This window comes from Sinohyriopsis cumingii, chromosome 6 (genome assembly GCF_028554795.1).
Source record: "Sinohyriopsis cumingii isolate HCF-2022 chromosome 6, ASM2855479v2, whole genome shotgun sequence".
Lineage (NCBI taxonomy): Eukaryota > Metazoa > Mollusca > Bivalvia > Unionida > Unionidae > Sinohyriopsis > Sinohyriopsis cumingii.
Genome location: NC_142966.1, coordinates 15,889,190 through 15,907,016, shown reverse-complemented (window position 1 = coordinate 15,907,016; position 17,827 = coordinate 15,889,190). Strand labels below are relative to the sequence as shown.

The window sequence follows — 17,827 nt, the reverse complement described above, 5'->3', positions numbered from 1 at the left end:
TGTCTCACAAGATAACATTCAATGATAACAAAAGAGTAAGTATTAACACTGCATTACTCATTAACAAGTCCTAAAACAATGTTTATCATTTTGTACATGATGAGGTTACTGTAATTAAAAGGTTGCATGAAGAAACAACATGGGAATTTCATAAGGTGCAAACACGTAACATGTCTAATCAAGGTGAGTGAAGACATTTGTATAATCTTTATTATCACTTGTTTATAAATAAAATTATCATGCTTTAAACATGAAACAAAAAAATTATTCCTCTTTTGAATCCACTTTAATTGAATTTGTTTGCTTTTGATGTCAGGACAAGTAGGATCAATTAGGAAACATAATTAAAATCACTTATTATGAATAAATACCCTTAACGTATTTGTAGTATAAATTATATATTTTTTAATGAAATTATGTTGTTGCTAATTAATTAATTAATTAATTAATTAAAACATATGAGATTAGTTAGGATTGGATTAATTAAATGAGGAATGAATTGCCTGCTGAACTTAGACACAAAGACAGTGATCACATTCAAGAGTGCTCTCAAAACTCACTTATTTTGACTGCAAGAACAAACTTAAAGACCTAATAATGTTTCCTACTTTAAATATTCTCAGCATGTTTTTTTTTAAATATTTTCTAATTTCATGGTGTTTGTTTTTGTGATCATATCATTATATACTTTTTATCTTATAGTTGTTGTCTAATGTTGTAAAGCGCTTAGAGCTTCTAAAGATTAGGCGCTATACAAAGTCCTCATTATTATTATTATTATTATTACTGAATATAATCACTTGGGATAATGGAGAAATTCTGCCAGTCATTAAATATTCATTTATGCAAATATGCAAATGAATTTGGTTGAAACTTTTGTTTTCATTGGACATTGTGGTTTTTAAAAAATAACGTTGTGCTTCTAGAAATTTAGTATTATGTTATCAGACCGGTAGTGTATATACTTTAACCTTTTCTAATAATTCCATTGTAGGTTTCATTTCAGCGCTGGTTATTACATTTTATTTTGTTTACTGTTACAATTTTTAAAGTACTATTTGAAATTAGACCGCCATTGGTGGCGTTATCAATTTTCGTGGAGTGGTTGAATTGCAAGGTTATTTCGCTAGTAGTTTTATATATTATTATAACCGTATCTATGAATTCTTTGTATGTTTATATTTTTAATAGACACTTTTTTAAATTAGAATTGAAATTAAACGATACATCGTTATACGCCTCATACCCATTTATTACTGTTATCAGTTTTCGTGGTTTAGTAATAAGATCGCATTATTTTATCTGCACGGCAGTACTCATAGTAGTATGTATACTGACACCGTTACTAAGATATAAGTTACATTTTATTTGGGTACTAGCAATTACATTTCTTTCCGATTAATCCATTTTAAGTTTATTACCGTTATTAGTTTTCGAGGACTGGTATAAAAAAAAAGTAATTGAAAAACCCGCAGGGGCTCGTATCATTAATTACAATTGACCTGTCATACATGTGCTATATAGTAGTTATTATATAGTAAATTAGTCCGAATTTCCTCTAACCATTACCACCCCATTTTTGATATTTGGACAGTTATATTGGGGTGTAGGGTCCCTACACCCCAACATAAATATCCAAATATCAAAAATGGGGTGACAAGGGTCAGAGGAAATTCTGACTATAGTACATGTATGACAGGTCAGTTGTAAGCAGCGATACGAGCCCCGGTGGAAAAACCAATACGGTGTGGCCTAGCTTCCGATGATATTGGTATTTGGTATCTCGATATTTGAACTTTTCGGTAGGTATTAATTATTTCATCTATTGCACCACATATCGTGTACTTATATATACTACGTGACCATAGCCTAGGTTACTAGTTCTGCATCACCAGTTTATTTTGGGAAAATATCAGGATTGCTGACGAGTACACTATTTTATAAATAAATCCATGAATATTATTGTTTCTAAATAATATCCTTAACATATGTTTTTAGATAGAATCAAAATCTTCTTAAAATTGCTATCACTGTAACAAATTGTTTAGCCAGTTTGTTGTCTCATAATGTCCAATGATGTTACACAAGAGTTAGATCACATGATTACTGTGATGGTCAAGGACTAGGAGATCGAATCTATGGTAGCATATAAGAGTCAAAATGTGAAGCATGTTAATGTCGTATTTTGGTGGCTTTCACAGTTAACAGGCGTTTGCTTGAAAGCTGCATTGTACACAATTTATTACTTTTCATTGGAACACCGGTTGTTGTTCAAACAGTCTTAGGTTGATATGTACTTTTATGCTCATGTTGAATGTTCATTCTCAGCAACAATCCCAGAGCAACTCCAATCATTATGGGTGGTTATTTGCAGATGCATTTCTTTAATTCTTTCTTATAAGTTTATGTTGCTGTATGGCACAGGTGGCATAATGAGTGCCATAGAATTAGCATCCATATATGTGCTGTATCTTAGTAACTCCCCTTTTATAACTAGGACTGTACACAACATCTGTTTATTGTTTGTTTCCCACAGTCATCTGATTTATAGTGGAAAATAAATTCATTTTAGTACAAACAACAACAACCAGACTTAAATTATATCTTGAGGGTCATTGTTTTTATTAACTTATTTGCTAATTGCTGACTTCATGACCTGAAATATCATAGCACTCATGATAGTAGTGAACAGAAAATCAAAACAAAATGAAAGAAATAATTCAAATTTTGAATCATTTTAAATCAGAAACAATTGACTGATTCTCATAAATTCTGTGACATAACTACACAAGTTTTAAGACCCTTTTTGGTCGGCTTAAATGGTAAATAATAAACAATATACATTATACATCTACATCACTCAACTGTGTGTTACGGTAGTAGTTGTAAAAACTTTGCAGGGTCTATATACTGGTCCAAATCTGCCCATATCCTATATGTACCAAAATCCATCAAAAAATCTCCTAAAACAAACATTTTACAACCTTGATGGTAATCATATTGATATTTTACAGTCAGCTGATCATTCTCGTCAGAAGTCTGTTCAGCGGATGCATTAAGTTGAATGATAACTTTATCAGTGCTCATCCATATCTGGTGACAGTAACAATCAGTACTGTTCGAGTTTTACGAATAACAAGTCCATATAAATGTACATTTCCCTGTATATTATAGTATGTGTTTTAGATTTGTAACATAGCTTTAACAATTTTTAAGTCATATCGCAAAGATGTCTGCAGTGGCTGTTTATAGTGATGTCTAGCACTGGTGCATCATTCCCCAGACATGTAGCATTATCTCCCACCAAGTCACATTATCCTGACACCAGGCTGACCAGTCCTAACACTAACCTCTCGATGTTGAGCGCCAGGCGAGGCTGCTGTTAGTACCATTTTTTGAAGTCTTTGGTATGACTCAGTCAGGGTTTGAACCCATGACCTTCCACATCCGAGGCGGACACTCTAATCACTAGGTCACCAGAACGGTCACCTGTATAATATATAATAATGTATGTACTGGTAAATCTTGTGATAATGACATGATTAGTCACTTTATTTTTTCTGTGACACTAATAGGTCATGCATAAAGTATGTATTCACTGAGTGGAAGTGGGGGGTGTTGAAAAAATTCAAAAAGCATTAGCCTGTGTATGTGGCAGTGTGACTGCTAAGTATGTACTGCAGCGGTAGGGGTCAATATTCCTTGATAACTGTGATGTTTATGAAGAGCAGTCAAGTCAGAAACATAACTAGCAGATGAGTTAGATGCAAAGTGGCTGGTATGCCATGTCAGGCAGAGCCAGTATGTGCTTAATATTATGAAGTGTGATATGTTGTAGTTTTATTGCCCATGGTGCATTTTGTGGAAGACGTATTTTCCTCTTCATTTTCTGACATGACCAGTTATTTTATCTCATGATTCCGACAGATTATGCATTCCAGACCCTGGTGCCTCATGCGAATTTGTGAAGCCATACCTTGCCAGCCTGGGACAGTATTGTATTTGGATAGACACATGGATTGCCTTTTTGACACCTATTGTCCTTTACTTTTATAAGAGTGAGATTCAGAAGCGTGTCTTAGATTTATTACTCATCCTAGGCCAACATGAAATGTCACATGATTGCACACACCTTACAAAAATTGTCACCCGAGAAAAGAACTGTTATTTTTCCTGATTTGGATGATATTGAAGCTGATGATAAAAATTTATTTCCAGTCATTCCAAATGATGATAAGGTTGATAATATTCCAGTTTTCCACTGTTGATATCAAAATTCTAGTCACTGGCTGATACTTGACTATTAAAGTTAAGGTCTACTAAATATTAGCTGCAATTGCTTGTTTAAAACTATTATTAGAGATATATATTTACATTTTCCTTAGAAAAGCATTGGTTATGATTTCTGTAAAATTCAAGCTGTATATCACTATTATAGTTGATGTTAATACTTTCCTAATTTCATTTTCCAAGTTTGTTTTACATGGTGTTAATTTAAACCTCTGCTTATTTTTAATGACTGTACTAATAACTTCATCTTTTAAAATTCAATTGTCCCAGCTATTCCTGGAAAGGGGGTGGTGACTCAGCAGTGTACATACACAAGGGTGGGATACAAAAATGTATGCTTTGCAATGAGTAATGGGAAAGGGGGTAAAAAATCACCAATTGTTTGCATATGTGCTTTATGAACAACCCCTAACATCATTATCAGAATATTATTATTGCCAGTGTAACTGTTCTTGGGTAAAGTTATTGGATCGATTAAATGTTTTAACAGCTGACCATAATGTCATTATAGTTCATTTGTGCATGAAATATCATTCTACATTATAACTAATTTCTCTTCGTTTTGTTAACTTTGTTTGCAGATTAGTGTAGATTTTGGCTGATTTTGGTAATTATATGGACTTTTACAAATGGGCCTTGTTACCTGATAGTCAAAAAGATGTTAACATGACCATTCCTCTGATAAAGGTGTGTAGATGAGTCAGCGGCTAAGGACAAGCTGAAAAATGTGATGCTGCAAAGGTATATTTTCCATTTGATATATCATAGATGACTCATATCAGCATCCATACTAGAAGAATGGGTGTGACTGACTATCCCATATTCTGCGTGAGACAGAAAAAGCTATCTAACGTTGTCTGCCACATCTCATAACATATATGCTATACATTAATGTGTATAAGGAGAAATATTACTTATTTTGTAATTGAATGGGAACATTTTAATTTGTCATAAAAAATGGTACATTTTCCTTAAGCTATGGATAGGCATTTTGAATTATGTATTATTTTTAACATTAACATGAAAACTTTGTAATATTTTTGTGATTACTCCAATACACTAAATCATTTAACCTTCTATGAGCAACAATTATTAATTTTTCCTACAAACACTAAAGGCATCACATGCTGCATTTCTGGATTAAACACATTAATTCCATTATGTCTTAGATATTTCACTTTGAATTGTTTGCATGTAAATATAAGTTATTGCACACATATTGTATTATTATGTGCAGTATTAATTTTAATCTTTTGTGGGGGGGGGATTCATAGTGATGATTTAGTATCATTTCATATTGAACTTTTACATGCTGGGTATGCAGATGAGTTTGAATGTTTATAAACTGCTGTTGCTTTTAATTACTGCTGTTCTAGTATGTTGATAGCCTCTGTATCACAAGTAGAGCAAACTTTTACCTAAAGTTCGGAGTGAAAGCAATTTTTCATTGTAGGTAATAAGTACAGAGAGAGAGAGAGATAGTTCACAGGCACTTTACTGAGAAAAAAAAATTAGTATGATGTATCCCAAAAGATTACAGTGTACCAAAGAATCTTAAAATTGTCAGTCACGAAAATATATCGTGTTAAATCTACCAGAGACAAAGAACCCTTTCGTCCTGTGTCCAAAAAGCTTAGAAATTGAAAGTATTGTAATAAGTCCCAAATGAAATCAAAGCACAAAGTACTGTGATAAAACTTCATGTAGCAACAGTTTTAATTCAAAAAGATGATTTGTCACTGACTGTGCACAGCTTCTAACTTACAGACAACTGTACCAAAGTGACACTGTTACAAAGAGTAACTAAAATATCTTCCAATCAATAAACAAACAATATGAGTACACTATTGGGCCAGCAGGAGGGGGGTATTTGTTAAAAAAGGTTGGGACTAAATTCTGAGTACTGACTTAATGTTAACTCAGATGTAAATATTAATCACCTAAATTTTCTGATAGTTACAAATAGACTTGGTACCTCTTTATGCAATTAAATGTGACCTCTGCTTTATGTTGGTGAAATAAATTATGTAAGATGGGTATGTTTTGATTCCTTTTTGTTTCCACCAATGGTATGCAAGGTGTTCAGACATCTAATGCAAAATGTTTCTTTTTCTTTCATTTGTTCAGTGATCCAATAAAGGCAGTGGGCAATTTCAGAAAGATTACATCATCAAAGGTAAAGTGAAATGCTGCGTTACCAGGTTACATTCAGTTTTTTGGGTAAGTTAATCAGAATGACGAATGTTGATTTGGATGTTAAGATTTTTGTTTCTTGAACACACTGGATACTGCACTTTGACTGCAATCATTCAGGTTTAGTTGTATGGATAACACTCCAATTTCATGTATTTAAATGCAGTTAAAGCAAGTTTTGGTCTGAATTTATATTATGCAAGTTAGAGGCATCATTCGTCTCAATAGCAATGTAAGGAGCATTGTTGACAGCACTTTGATTTTAGTTTACATTTATAACATCAATTTTTATAGTTTAAACTGCTGAAAAAAATTAGTTCAGTTTATCAGTGTTCAATGTTGCTTCATTACAAGGTATATATTTATGGGATACTTTTTGTCTTAGTATTATATAATCGAAAATTTACACTAACGTTTGAAAAATCTACTACATTTCACAGCATTTTAGAGAGAAAATTGGGATGGTTCTAATAAATGGATGATCTTTTTTGAACATATACATTATTATTATTGCAGAGGCTTCATTGTTTGTCAATATTGCTATAAATTAGTGCTACTTGACTTTTAATAATAACTGTATATATTGGACCCAACAAAATAATTATTATTTCCTGTACTAGAACTTATGGTGAAACTTTTTTACACCTGGGTCACATGTTCCAAGACTTAAAAAGTGAAATAAATTTGTGTTTAATTTGTACCCCCATGTTGCATTAAAATTGATAAACAAAATGCTTATTTGCTAATAAAATAAAAGAAGTTAACATTGTATTGTTATCACTTATTCCTCTCTTTTTTTCCATCATGAGCATTAATGAAAATGTATCCACAAAGTCCATATATGTAGCGTAGACATCTATACTGTAGCATGTTTCACTTGCATCAGATTACACAAGACACAATGTTTAATGACATGAACATAGAGAAACAAATCGTGTTTGGTTGTACTCAGAGGTTTGAATGTGTTATCTGATTGAAAACTGGATCCAACAAAATCACAAACGAGAGTGAAAAAGTGAAATGATTGCTTGATGGTATGTGCTATTCACACATGACGCAGTGTTATGTGCAAAATAACCAAGATTGTATTATATCCAGTTGAATTATATGACAGTATCTAGCAAATAAAATCATTATTTGTCATTTTGCCAACAGGATATTAAAGACATGGATTATTTTTTTATTGCAAAGCAAGCTGACCTTGGAACCGACTTTGGATACTTTTAAGCCAATTATATTTTAAAGGATATCAATAAAAAGGTTATTTTTTTCAAAGCAAGCTGACTTTGGATTCTTTTAAGTGTGCTGATTTTATATATATATATATATATATATATATATATACACACATACATACATACACACACACACACACATTCAGCGCACATAGGGAAACTACTTTGCTTCCATTTCACCAGTATTCACAGGAATGTTGGAAATAGAATGAAAAAATGAAAAAAAAATTAAAGTGACATGATATAGTACTTCATGCATGGACATCGATGATCCAGGGTCACTTAGATCATTTGGAGAAAATAAAATCATTTGATGAATTTGTGAAGGGCTGAATTGAATATGATTTTGCAGACAATAAGATCATTAACATGGATGAAATTCCGGTTTGCTTTGATCTTATTCCTAGATGGACTGTCAATAAGATGGTGGTTGAAAATGTGAGAATTAGCATGACTGGTGCAGATCTTAAATAAAATGACTTTAGTCCATGCAGTTTCTGCTTAAGGAGATGTGTTGCCTCCAACAATAATTTTTCACTGTATGACAAAGCTAAAAAGATATTCATGCACTCAAAGAATGGATCATATATGTGCAGGAGAATGGTTGGGTTAATGAGATGATGCTGCAATGGATTTAAAAAAAAAGTAGTTTTATATTTTTTAAAATAAAAATTTAAGTTGGAGTACATTTTCCAACATGTAATTTTCAAATGATTTAAAATGTGCTCACAACTTAAGACTGGAAAAGAAACTATGTGTCCCAGAACATACAGGGCAGAAAAATATACATTCAGAACTGAGTAATGTTGTCTCAACATAAACGGTATATATAACTCTTTATGAATAACAAAGTTTTGATTGAGTTGCATAGCTAAATGTAAGTGAAATTGCCATAATGCTTCCATGCTCTTACATACAAATATCAATACTATTGTCACTATGAATTGTTTGCTAGTCATTTAAAGAGTAATATATTTATTTCATGATCTTTATATTATCATTTGGCAGCATAAAATTGATTTTTCAACACACTTTGATGCAGTTCACTAAGCTCTATAGCTGTTAAAAATTCCACCAAAATGTTTCCAAAAGTGAAGAAAAAAGTTGCTGCAATTATACTGCAGAAAAAATGTTTTTCCTTTTCTTGATGAAATCCACACTAAAATCTATTAACATACAAATTCCTAATAGTAACATTTCATCTGAAATGTTAATTGTCATAACTTTTTCCATTTATTATATTTTTAAAAAGAAAACTGTTATTTGAAAAAAATCTTTTCAGTTGATTCATTCCTTCATAGAAATTCAGAAAAAAGAAATTCATTTTCTGTTTGCTAAATAAAATCATTCTTACTTCTTTCACATTATTTTCACCCATCCATTCCTCTTTTCTGGGAAATAGATATAAAATATATGTTATGGTTTTAACCGTGACAAGTAAATCCCAGTCAAGGGGTTACATTATTTGTCTCCCCACAAGGCTTGCCGAGTGGGGAGACATATAATGTAACCCCGCAACTGGGATTTCCTTGTCTCGGTCCAAACCCCAATGTAGATTATTTTTCTCACCCAATATTTTCCTTTAAAAAGAACTCTTCATTAGTGTAATATAGTTCATGTGCAAATGTTTACATGTGGTTCATTAATACAAATATGTTAATGAGGGGTGTGGTGTGACTATTGCATCCAAAGTACAGTTTATGCGGATGTTATGTGAAATTGACAATAAATAATTAATATTTATTACAAGAAACTGTCATTTTCATCAGTTTCAATTTTGAAAAGTTATATTGTAAATAATGAAACAATACTGGCTACTCAGCTCTACTGTAGTTATACTTGGTACAAGCTGTAACAAAGAGTAACATCTTGCTTTAGATTATTTATGGGTAATTAGAGATCTGTGTCACTATCGTATATAACTCTCCTTTTCTTTGGAGGAGGTGAAACTGTTTGTGACATGTGTTGTCCTTTGTATTGATTGTTAAATTACCTCAGGTGAAACTGTTTGACATGTGTTGTTCTTAGTATTGATTGTAAAATTACCCCATGTATAAAAGACCCTCCAAAACTTTCAAGTTCACGGATTCTTTGAAAATTTATTCTTGTCTTGTAAATATGGCAAGTGATACAGTAAATTTGCTTATGGATTAATGATTTCTTCTGGCTGTTAAGTGCATTATTTGTCATTAAATATTGTAGGTTTATCTTTCAGATCCAGTGCTGAATGTCATTCTCATGGTTGAGAGGAACAAAGTTATGCTCCACTGAAATCCATGTACCAGCTACAGATTGCAGATTTACACAGAGAATGTGACCTCTACTTTGTCTGTCAGAGCACAAGCAGAATTCTAAAGTCTTCAACAGCACAGATTTCCGAGAATCACCAATTATTAATACTAAACATGTCATTTGTATTGCTAATTCAATATACAGTAATACTGAAAGGGATGTACATTTCTGACCACACTTTCTGTTGTTCCCATGATTTCACTCTTCACAAAGCAGTACTGGTTTACTCATGTTATAATGTTGCTCTTTTGCAAGAGCAATTAATAGTGAAAAAGCTAAATTTGAAAGAATCGGGGGGGAGGGGGGCACTCCTTTATTTAAATAATTAGATTATTATATGTCCATGCTTTATATCTTGTATCAGTAATTGGCTTAAAGCACTAAATATGTATATATGTTCATAAATATATGAAACATCAACAGGCATCAAACCATGGGTATTCACATAAAATATTTTGGTGGCTATCTGGGTAGAAAGTAGTTGCCTATGGGTACAAAACATTGGGTAGTGGATGTGTTCCTCCTGTCAAGTAACAAAGTGAACAATATGTACATGCATGACAGAATGTTGCCTTTGCTACAGTAAACCACTTTTGGATACCATAAATTTCATTTATTGATTTTATAGAAAAAGGACATCCAAATGACCAACATTTCATGGTGAAAATGAATTTCCCAGAAAAATTGTTCCTTTGGTAACAAAAATCAGTTGTGTATAAAACATGTACACTGTTCTTTCATAATTTACTTACCTAGTTTAACATGTTTTGAAATGTATATATTTTCTGTATTCAGTCCAAACAGTTTCATTGAGATTTTCTAATCGTGACTGCAGGCCATTTGCAATCGCATATTGTACAGTTCTTTAATGTAAGAGTACAGTATACGTGTTAAGTGTTTTGACTGAACTTTTTAAATAATGGTACAATGTACCTCTGCAAGCAAAAAATGTGTGCAGATTAAAATTATTGAGGTACATTTATTGTAAGTGTAAATTTTCTTTTCAATAAGTATACAGTATTTGGCTTTTAATTGCTTTATAGACTTTAAATCTCTGCACAGTGATGCAGTGAAAGTTACATTGAGTGTTTGTAAATGAATAATTGAGGAATTAGGCGTACAGTATTTATACCCAATAAATTCAGAAGATGTACTCCAATTTTATGATTAGAAATATTTAGAATTGGCTTTTTGTCATAGCCACCATTATATGGCTTCCCTGGGCACTATGAAAGGCTTTTTCCCAGCCTACAAATGCATACCATATCTGTCCTTTAGGTCTACAACAGTGATCTATATGAATGGCAAGTTGTACTGTGTTCTTCATAATTTCCTACCATTTCATTCAGTATATGCTTTACTAATGTTTTCAAGTAGATAAGATGCTGTACATAAAAGATGTCTTAATTTTCAAAACCTTTTTACCAGTCTTCCACCTCCATTGACCCCATTGTGTCCCAAATCTTATTCAATAATTTACACACCTTGACAGCCTCTGATGAGTGTGTGAGTTATATTTTGATTTGTAAACACCATTAATTTCATTGTAACCATAATTAAAATTTATATACTAAGAAGTTGCAGTTTTGGTGCTTGAGCTTTTGCATTTAAATAAAGACTTGTTTCACATGTTAAGAGGTCTTGTACTAAGTATTAAGGAAAGAAATGAAAAAAATAGCAAATAGCAATGTCTGTCTTAGTTATATTTGAAATATTTTTAATTGCATGGGTTTCAAATTCATTTTGTATTCAGATGTTGTGGTCTTTAATGTTTCTGTGGAAAATAAAAAATTAATAAAACATTTAACATATACAATATTTCTTTATTACTTGCTTGTTCATACGACCATACTTATAGGCCACACATTGTCATAATTCTAAGCATCCACAATGTTTCCTCAGATAGGGAAAATAATTGAATCAAAAGAAATTATTTTCTTTGAATTATCTATTTCCATTCTAGATTGTATATCTGCTATCTTCTCACAATTACCTTCTCACAATTATCAAATGTATTTTTATCATCAAAATTAAATTAGGTATTAGTCACTATAGTGCACAGGCCAAGAAATAAAATTACTAATGGGAAATGATAATTAAGGTAAAATAATTTACTTTCGTTAAATTATTTTCCATTTCAGGAGATGTGTGTGTGTGTGTGTGTGTTACAAGACTACTATTTTCGCAGACTACTCTGGTGGTCTGGTTGCCCAGTGTCAGGATAATGTGACTGTGATGCCCCAGTGCTTGACACCACTATAAACAGGTCCCTGGTGGCTGATTGCTTGAAGACATCACCATACAAGCTCTGGGTTTATACACTCTCATTGATATTACCAACACGTAAAGCCCATAAAACTACAGAAACCCTAATAACTCACAGACACCTGGGTAACTCTGTAATTATATTCCATCAGTATTCAATTCCTACATTTGTATCTTAGGAATTATGGTAAATAAAGAGTTCTGAATTATTGGAGTGAGATCCTCATCTGATTTCTTGACCTTCTCGCATATCATTCTACCATTATTGTTTCTATTCCCCACCCCACCCCAACTGGCACTTCATAGAAAGTCTTTTGACAAAATAATTTCTTGCATTATGTTGGATTGGTAGTCTGCATGCATGACTATGAACAAAATTCCCATGCTAAATTCAACGACAATAACTGCATTTGTTTTTTCCTCTCCAGTTCAGAAGTTACAAATGTAGAAATGGCTAAAAGAACAGCACACTCCTTTCCCAACCACAACCCCCAAGTTGAAACTTCAAAACCTTAACTGTCTAATTCTCCCAAGTGCAGGAAAATACGTTGTCTATTTCAGCAGCTTCATACAATGAATATATGCTGTCTTACTTTCATGGTGAGAACAGGAGAATGACTCAAACATGAAGGCAATCAACATGCTAACTGACTTAAGATTGAGAAAATATTTGTTGACTAAGTGAATGACATTAATATCATTCAAATAGAACAAACAATTGTGGTTATTTTTTAACTGAAAGAGGCTTGACGATTTATTCAACAAACTAAATGTTTCATAGAACTAATGCCATGTTTTTGTGTAACACTCGAGTTTGGCTTTACTATATATATATATCCTGAATTTTAAGTTCAACTCCATGTGTGTTTTGATGTAACACATCTAATGGAAAAAAGTTGCCATAAAGGCATAAACGTCCACATGATTCAGGGACGACAGATTCTTTAACATTTTTTACAGCATCTGCGTAAAACATTAATATTTAACTGGGACACATGCGGCCAAAGTTCAGTCTCATCCGTGTTTGCATTGACTTTAAGAAGGCTTACATCTTTCCTTCAAAACACGTAATACACTAAATGGTGAGCTACCATTGTACTAATAATGACATTAGTGGTTAAGCAGAGAAGAGGTTTTGAAAGGATACATAAATCATCTTCCAATTATAAAAATCTCTTTTAATCTAAATAGACATAAACAAGATGACAATTAGTTCCATTAAGATCTTGTTAAATAAGCACAAAAAATTACATTATACACAAAATAAGATAACTGTAACATGTAAAAGACACGTACAATGCAAAGCAGAAAGGTAAGTATTATACACAAGTACTACTACTACTACTACTAATAATATAATAATAATTGAAATCCAAATATTAGTATAGTCTGGATAAATGTATCAATGGAAAATACCACATACTGAGACAAAAATGCTTAAGAAAAGAATGCAGGTGAAAAATAGCTCAAGTTGATTCCCTGCAGAAAAGATGAGTTTTCTGAGCTTTCATGAATCGTGTTGCAGTTACATTATGATTAAGGTGAAGAGGCAGACTATTCCAGAAAGTTGGGCCCTGGTAAATCAAAAGGATGCTTTCCAATGTATTTTAATCCAACATCGGGAATAATGATGATATGAATACAGGAGATGAGTGCAATTGTCTGGAAAGTGTGTATACACGATGAACTCAACAATGTACTTAGGGTTTGACATATTAAAAATGTTGTAGCAAAGAAGTCACTTTTTATTTAATCTTTGATATAACCAGAAGCCTGTCAAGGATGCTACACATAGAAAATAAGTACTCACTGATAGGAATTCATTGACAAAATAAGGAGCATTTTGCACCTTTTTCATATTTATTTTTTACTATGTACTGGGGTAAAAGCAGAGAGACTGGAATCGAAATAATCAAGTATAGAAGTTATAATGTAAAGATGCATCTTGAGGAGACAAATCCAATGATACCTCGTTGATAAAAATCAGTTGAGGCATTTGTGAGAAAATTGTGTTCTTGTGACAGGGTTAGGATTACGGTTTTCCGAACAGATAGTGCCATTTTGGATACCGTATTCACTGAAATATTTGTCTCATGGAGTCCGATAGAAAGGTATTTCGTTCATGAAAATCGGTCGAGTGGTTTATGAGAAATTGAATTCTTGTGATTTCCCATATATTTATATAGGTTATTGTTAGGGTTACGGTTTTCTGGTATAACATACGAATGGACCCGGCAATTCTGATGCGCTTTTTGCTGCAGTCCGTGTGTCATAGAGCCCAATAGATAGGTATTTCTTTCATGAAAATCGGTAAAGTGCTATGGGAGAAAACTGGAATCTTGTGATTTCGCTTATGTTTATCATAGGTCAGGGTTAGTGTTGAAGTTTTATGGTAATGCGTAAGAATGGACCCGGCGATTTTTATGGTCTTTTCACTGCAATACGTGTCTTATGGAGCCCGATAGGTACTTGGTTCATGAAAATCGGTCGAGAGATTTTGGAGCAAATAATTTTTTTTTTATCATGTTGTGTTAGGAATTAGGGTTACCCATGAAGTAACTTTTTTCTCAAGATCTTGGGAATTTTTCATGTGGTGTGCTTTGCTTGATCTGCCTTGGGTAAACCTATGTAAAGATGGTGCGTATGTCTTTCTGCGACCTGCAGCACCCATTATAATGCGAAATGAGTGTTTGATATTATAGTGAGCAGACGGATCATCGTAGTTTTATGATACCTGTATCCAAATACGGATCTTAAGGAGATAAATCTATTGATACTTTGTTGAGATAGAGAGCTTGATTTTTTTTGGGCTAATTTATAGCCTTTCTAATAAAATTTTGACTGCATCGTTTTTAGATGAATTTCGTCTTTTTTGGTGAATATCTTGGTAACCCCTGTGTATTGCTGCTGACATTGGCCCTACCAAATGAGCCCAGTAAAGACGCATGCTGAGACACCTTGCCTATGAAGGTAGCTTGGGGCTTATGGAGTTACTTGGATTCGAGTGACAAACAGACCCTGTACGACAAATTTGAATAAAGCCCGTCTTTCAAACTAGCACCGTAAGACAGTCTGCTTGAAGTAAATTGGCCAAGTTGCCACATCACTATTTTCTGATTATCTTGATACCACCTTGGAATTTTGACATGCGGTTTGCTTTGCTAGATCGGGCTTGGTGAGACAAACATAAGGATGGTTCGTCCGCTTGTCTGCGACCTACTATGCCCCATAATAAAAAATGAGTGTTTGGTACTAAGGTAGCGGACGGATCGTCGGAATTCTATGATACTTATGTCCAAAGATGCGTCTTCATGAGAGTAACCGGTCGATGCATTCATTAGAAAATCGGATTATTGTGTTTAGGGTTAGGGTTATGTGCTTCTGGTAATAACGCAAGAACAGACAATACGATTTGAATGCGCTTTTTACAGCAATACGTGTCTCATGGAGCCCGAAAGATCAGTACTTGGTTCATGAAAATTGTTTTTAGATGTTTGGGAGAAATTCAGATTCCTGTGATTTCCCACAGACGTAGCATAGGTTACGGTTAGAGTTAGTTTTCAGTTAATAGCCTATGAACGGATGGGACGATCTGGATGCAGTTTTCACTACGATACATGTCTCATGGAGCCTGATGGATAGGTAGTTACTTCATAAAAATCAGTCCTGAGGTTGGATAGGAAAATGGATTTTGTCGTTTAGAGTTAGGGTTATATGTGAAGTAACGTCAATATTTCGGTAACTCATGGGATTTTGTCATGTGGTTTGCTTTGCTAAATCAGCCTTGGCGAGGCCTAATAAAAAATGGTTTGTCTGTATGTCTGTACAGCGCCCCCTATAATGTGAAATGAGTGTTTGGTGCTGTATCGGGCAGACGTATCATCGGAGTTCTACGATAGATATGACCCTTTTGTCATAAGAGGTTTCCTATGCTGGATAAAGGTAAATCTGTAATCATAGTTTATCATATGGAACTAAGTTTTGTCCCTGGTATCGATGACACGTCAAATACTAGTTCACACCATTTACACGTATGCAATGATTTTGTTTTATAAAATTTCAGTTAATCTGCAGTTGATAATTCCTATTGAAAACTATGTAACATACAGTTACTGACCATTAAATGTTGTCTTCTGCTAACATCTTCAACACTCCCAGGACTCAGGAATACGATGTTGTCAAGATAATTATTGTATCAGTTACTTTCATATATATATAGAGATTGGACATATGTGTATATATTTATGCGGGTTTGTAAGGAAATTAAATTTTAAAATATATTATTGATCGGATGTTTGTTGTATCGATATTAGTTATGAACAAATGTCATTATTTTATTGAATAAATGCAAATAATTACTTATTACTAATTACTAATTACTGATTAGTGTACAGGGGTTTAGACCTTGAGATGACCCGTCTGTTGAATTAAAAACTGTTGTTTTTTTTGGCCATGTGGCTGGAAAAGTGACTTGGGGGGGGGGGACGCAGTCGCTAATGAAGGGTACGAATACGGGTTGGATGATAGTCATTTTCTGAACGTACGTGCTTGCAGTGTTTGTCTACGCACCTTATCACTTGGAAGACGTGAACTGGTATTTACCTAGGTGCAACACAATTAGTGAAGAATTGGTGTCAGCTATGTTTTTCTGGGTCATACGGATAAAGAAAAAACCAACACCAATGTGCACATACACAAGCACTAACAGGACACAGCATACAGTACACAGAAGCTCAAAATGTAGATAACAGAAGAGCAGAGAGAGGCAGTGTGAGATACAGAGCGAGCGAGAGACAATGTGTGTGTGAGAGAGACAGCACGAGAGAGAGCGAGAGACAGATCGAAAGAAAGCTTGAGACAGAGCAAGAGAGCGAGTGAAAGACAGCGAGCATGAGACACGTGCAGAGAACGAGCAAGACGCAGAGCACGAGAGACAGAAAGCGAGAGCGTGAGAGCGAGTGAGACAGAACGTGAGAAAGGCAGAGAAAGCATGAGACAAAGTGATACACGGTGAAGATGGACAGAAACAGCAAGTGGAATAGAGCAAGAGGGAGAGAGGGATTGAACAAGAGAGACAGAGCACGAGAGAATGAGCAAAATAAACAGATATAGAGAGAGCACGAGACATACATATGGAGACAGAGTGAGAAAAAGACATATAGAATCTATGTTGGGGTTTGGACCGAGACAAGGAAATCCCAGTCATGGGGTTATATTATTAGTCTCCCCACAAGGCTTGCCGAGGGGGAGACAATATAATGTAACCCCTTGATTGGGATGTCCTTGTTTCAGTCCATAACACAACGTAGATTCTTTTTCTCACCCAATAATTACCTTTAAAGTAAAAAAGAACTCACTTTTGCAATATAGTTTACGCGCAAATATTTACATACGGTCCATTAGTACAAACATGTTTATGAGGACTGTGGCGTGACCGTGTCATCCGAAGTACACAGTAGTTATGCGTGAGCCCCCCAAAAATAATAAAAACATAAAACATTGCATAGTATTGAGGTATTATTACATTTAACATATGGATGTTATATGAAATT

At 33.7% G+C, this 17,827-nt stretch overlaps 1 long non-coding RNA gene across 6 annotated transcripts; it reads left to right on the top strand.

Moving 5' to 3' along the window:
• Positions 1 to 728: 728 nt before the first annotated feature.
• Positions 729 to 11,967, top strand: LOC149796421 (uncharacterized). Of its 6 annotated transcripts, none has more exons than XR_016421682.1 (4): positions 729 to 952; positions 4,872 to 5,031; positions 6,418 to 6,510; positions 9,934 to 11,967. It is a non-coding gene; the product is annotated as an uncharacterized LOC149796421 (long non-coding RNA). The 6 variants fall into 6 exon arrangements; XR_016421680.1 differs by lacking the exon at positions 729 to 952 and adding an exon at positions 969 to 1,117; XR_016421681.1 differs by lacking the exon at positions 729 to 952 and adding an exon at positions 1,700 to 3,381.
• The last annotated feature ends 5,860 nt before the right edge of the window (positions 11,968 to 17,827 follow it).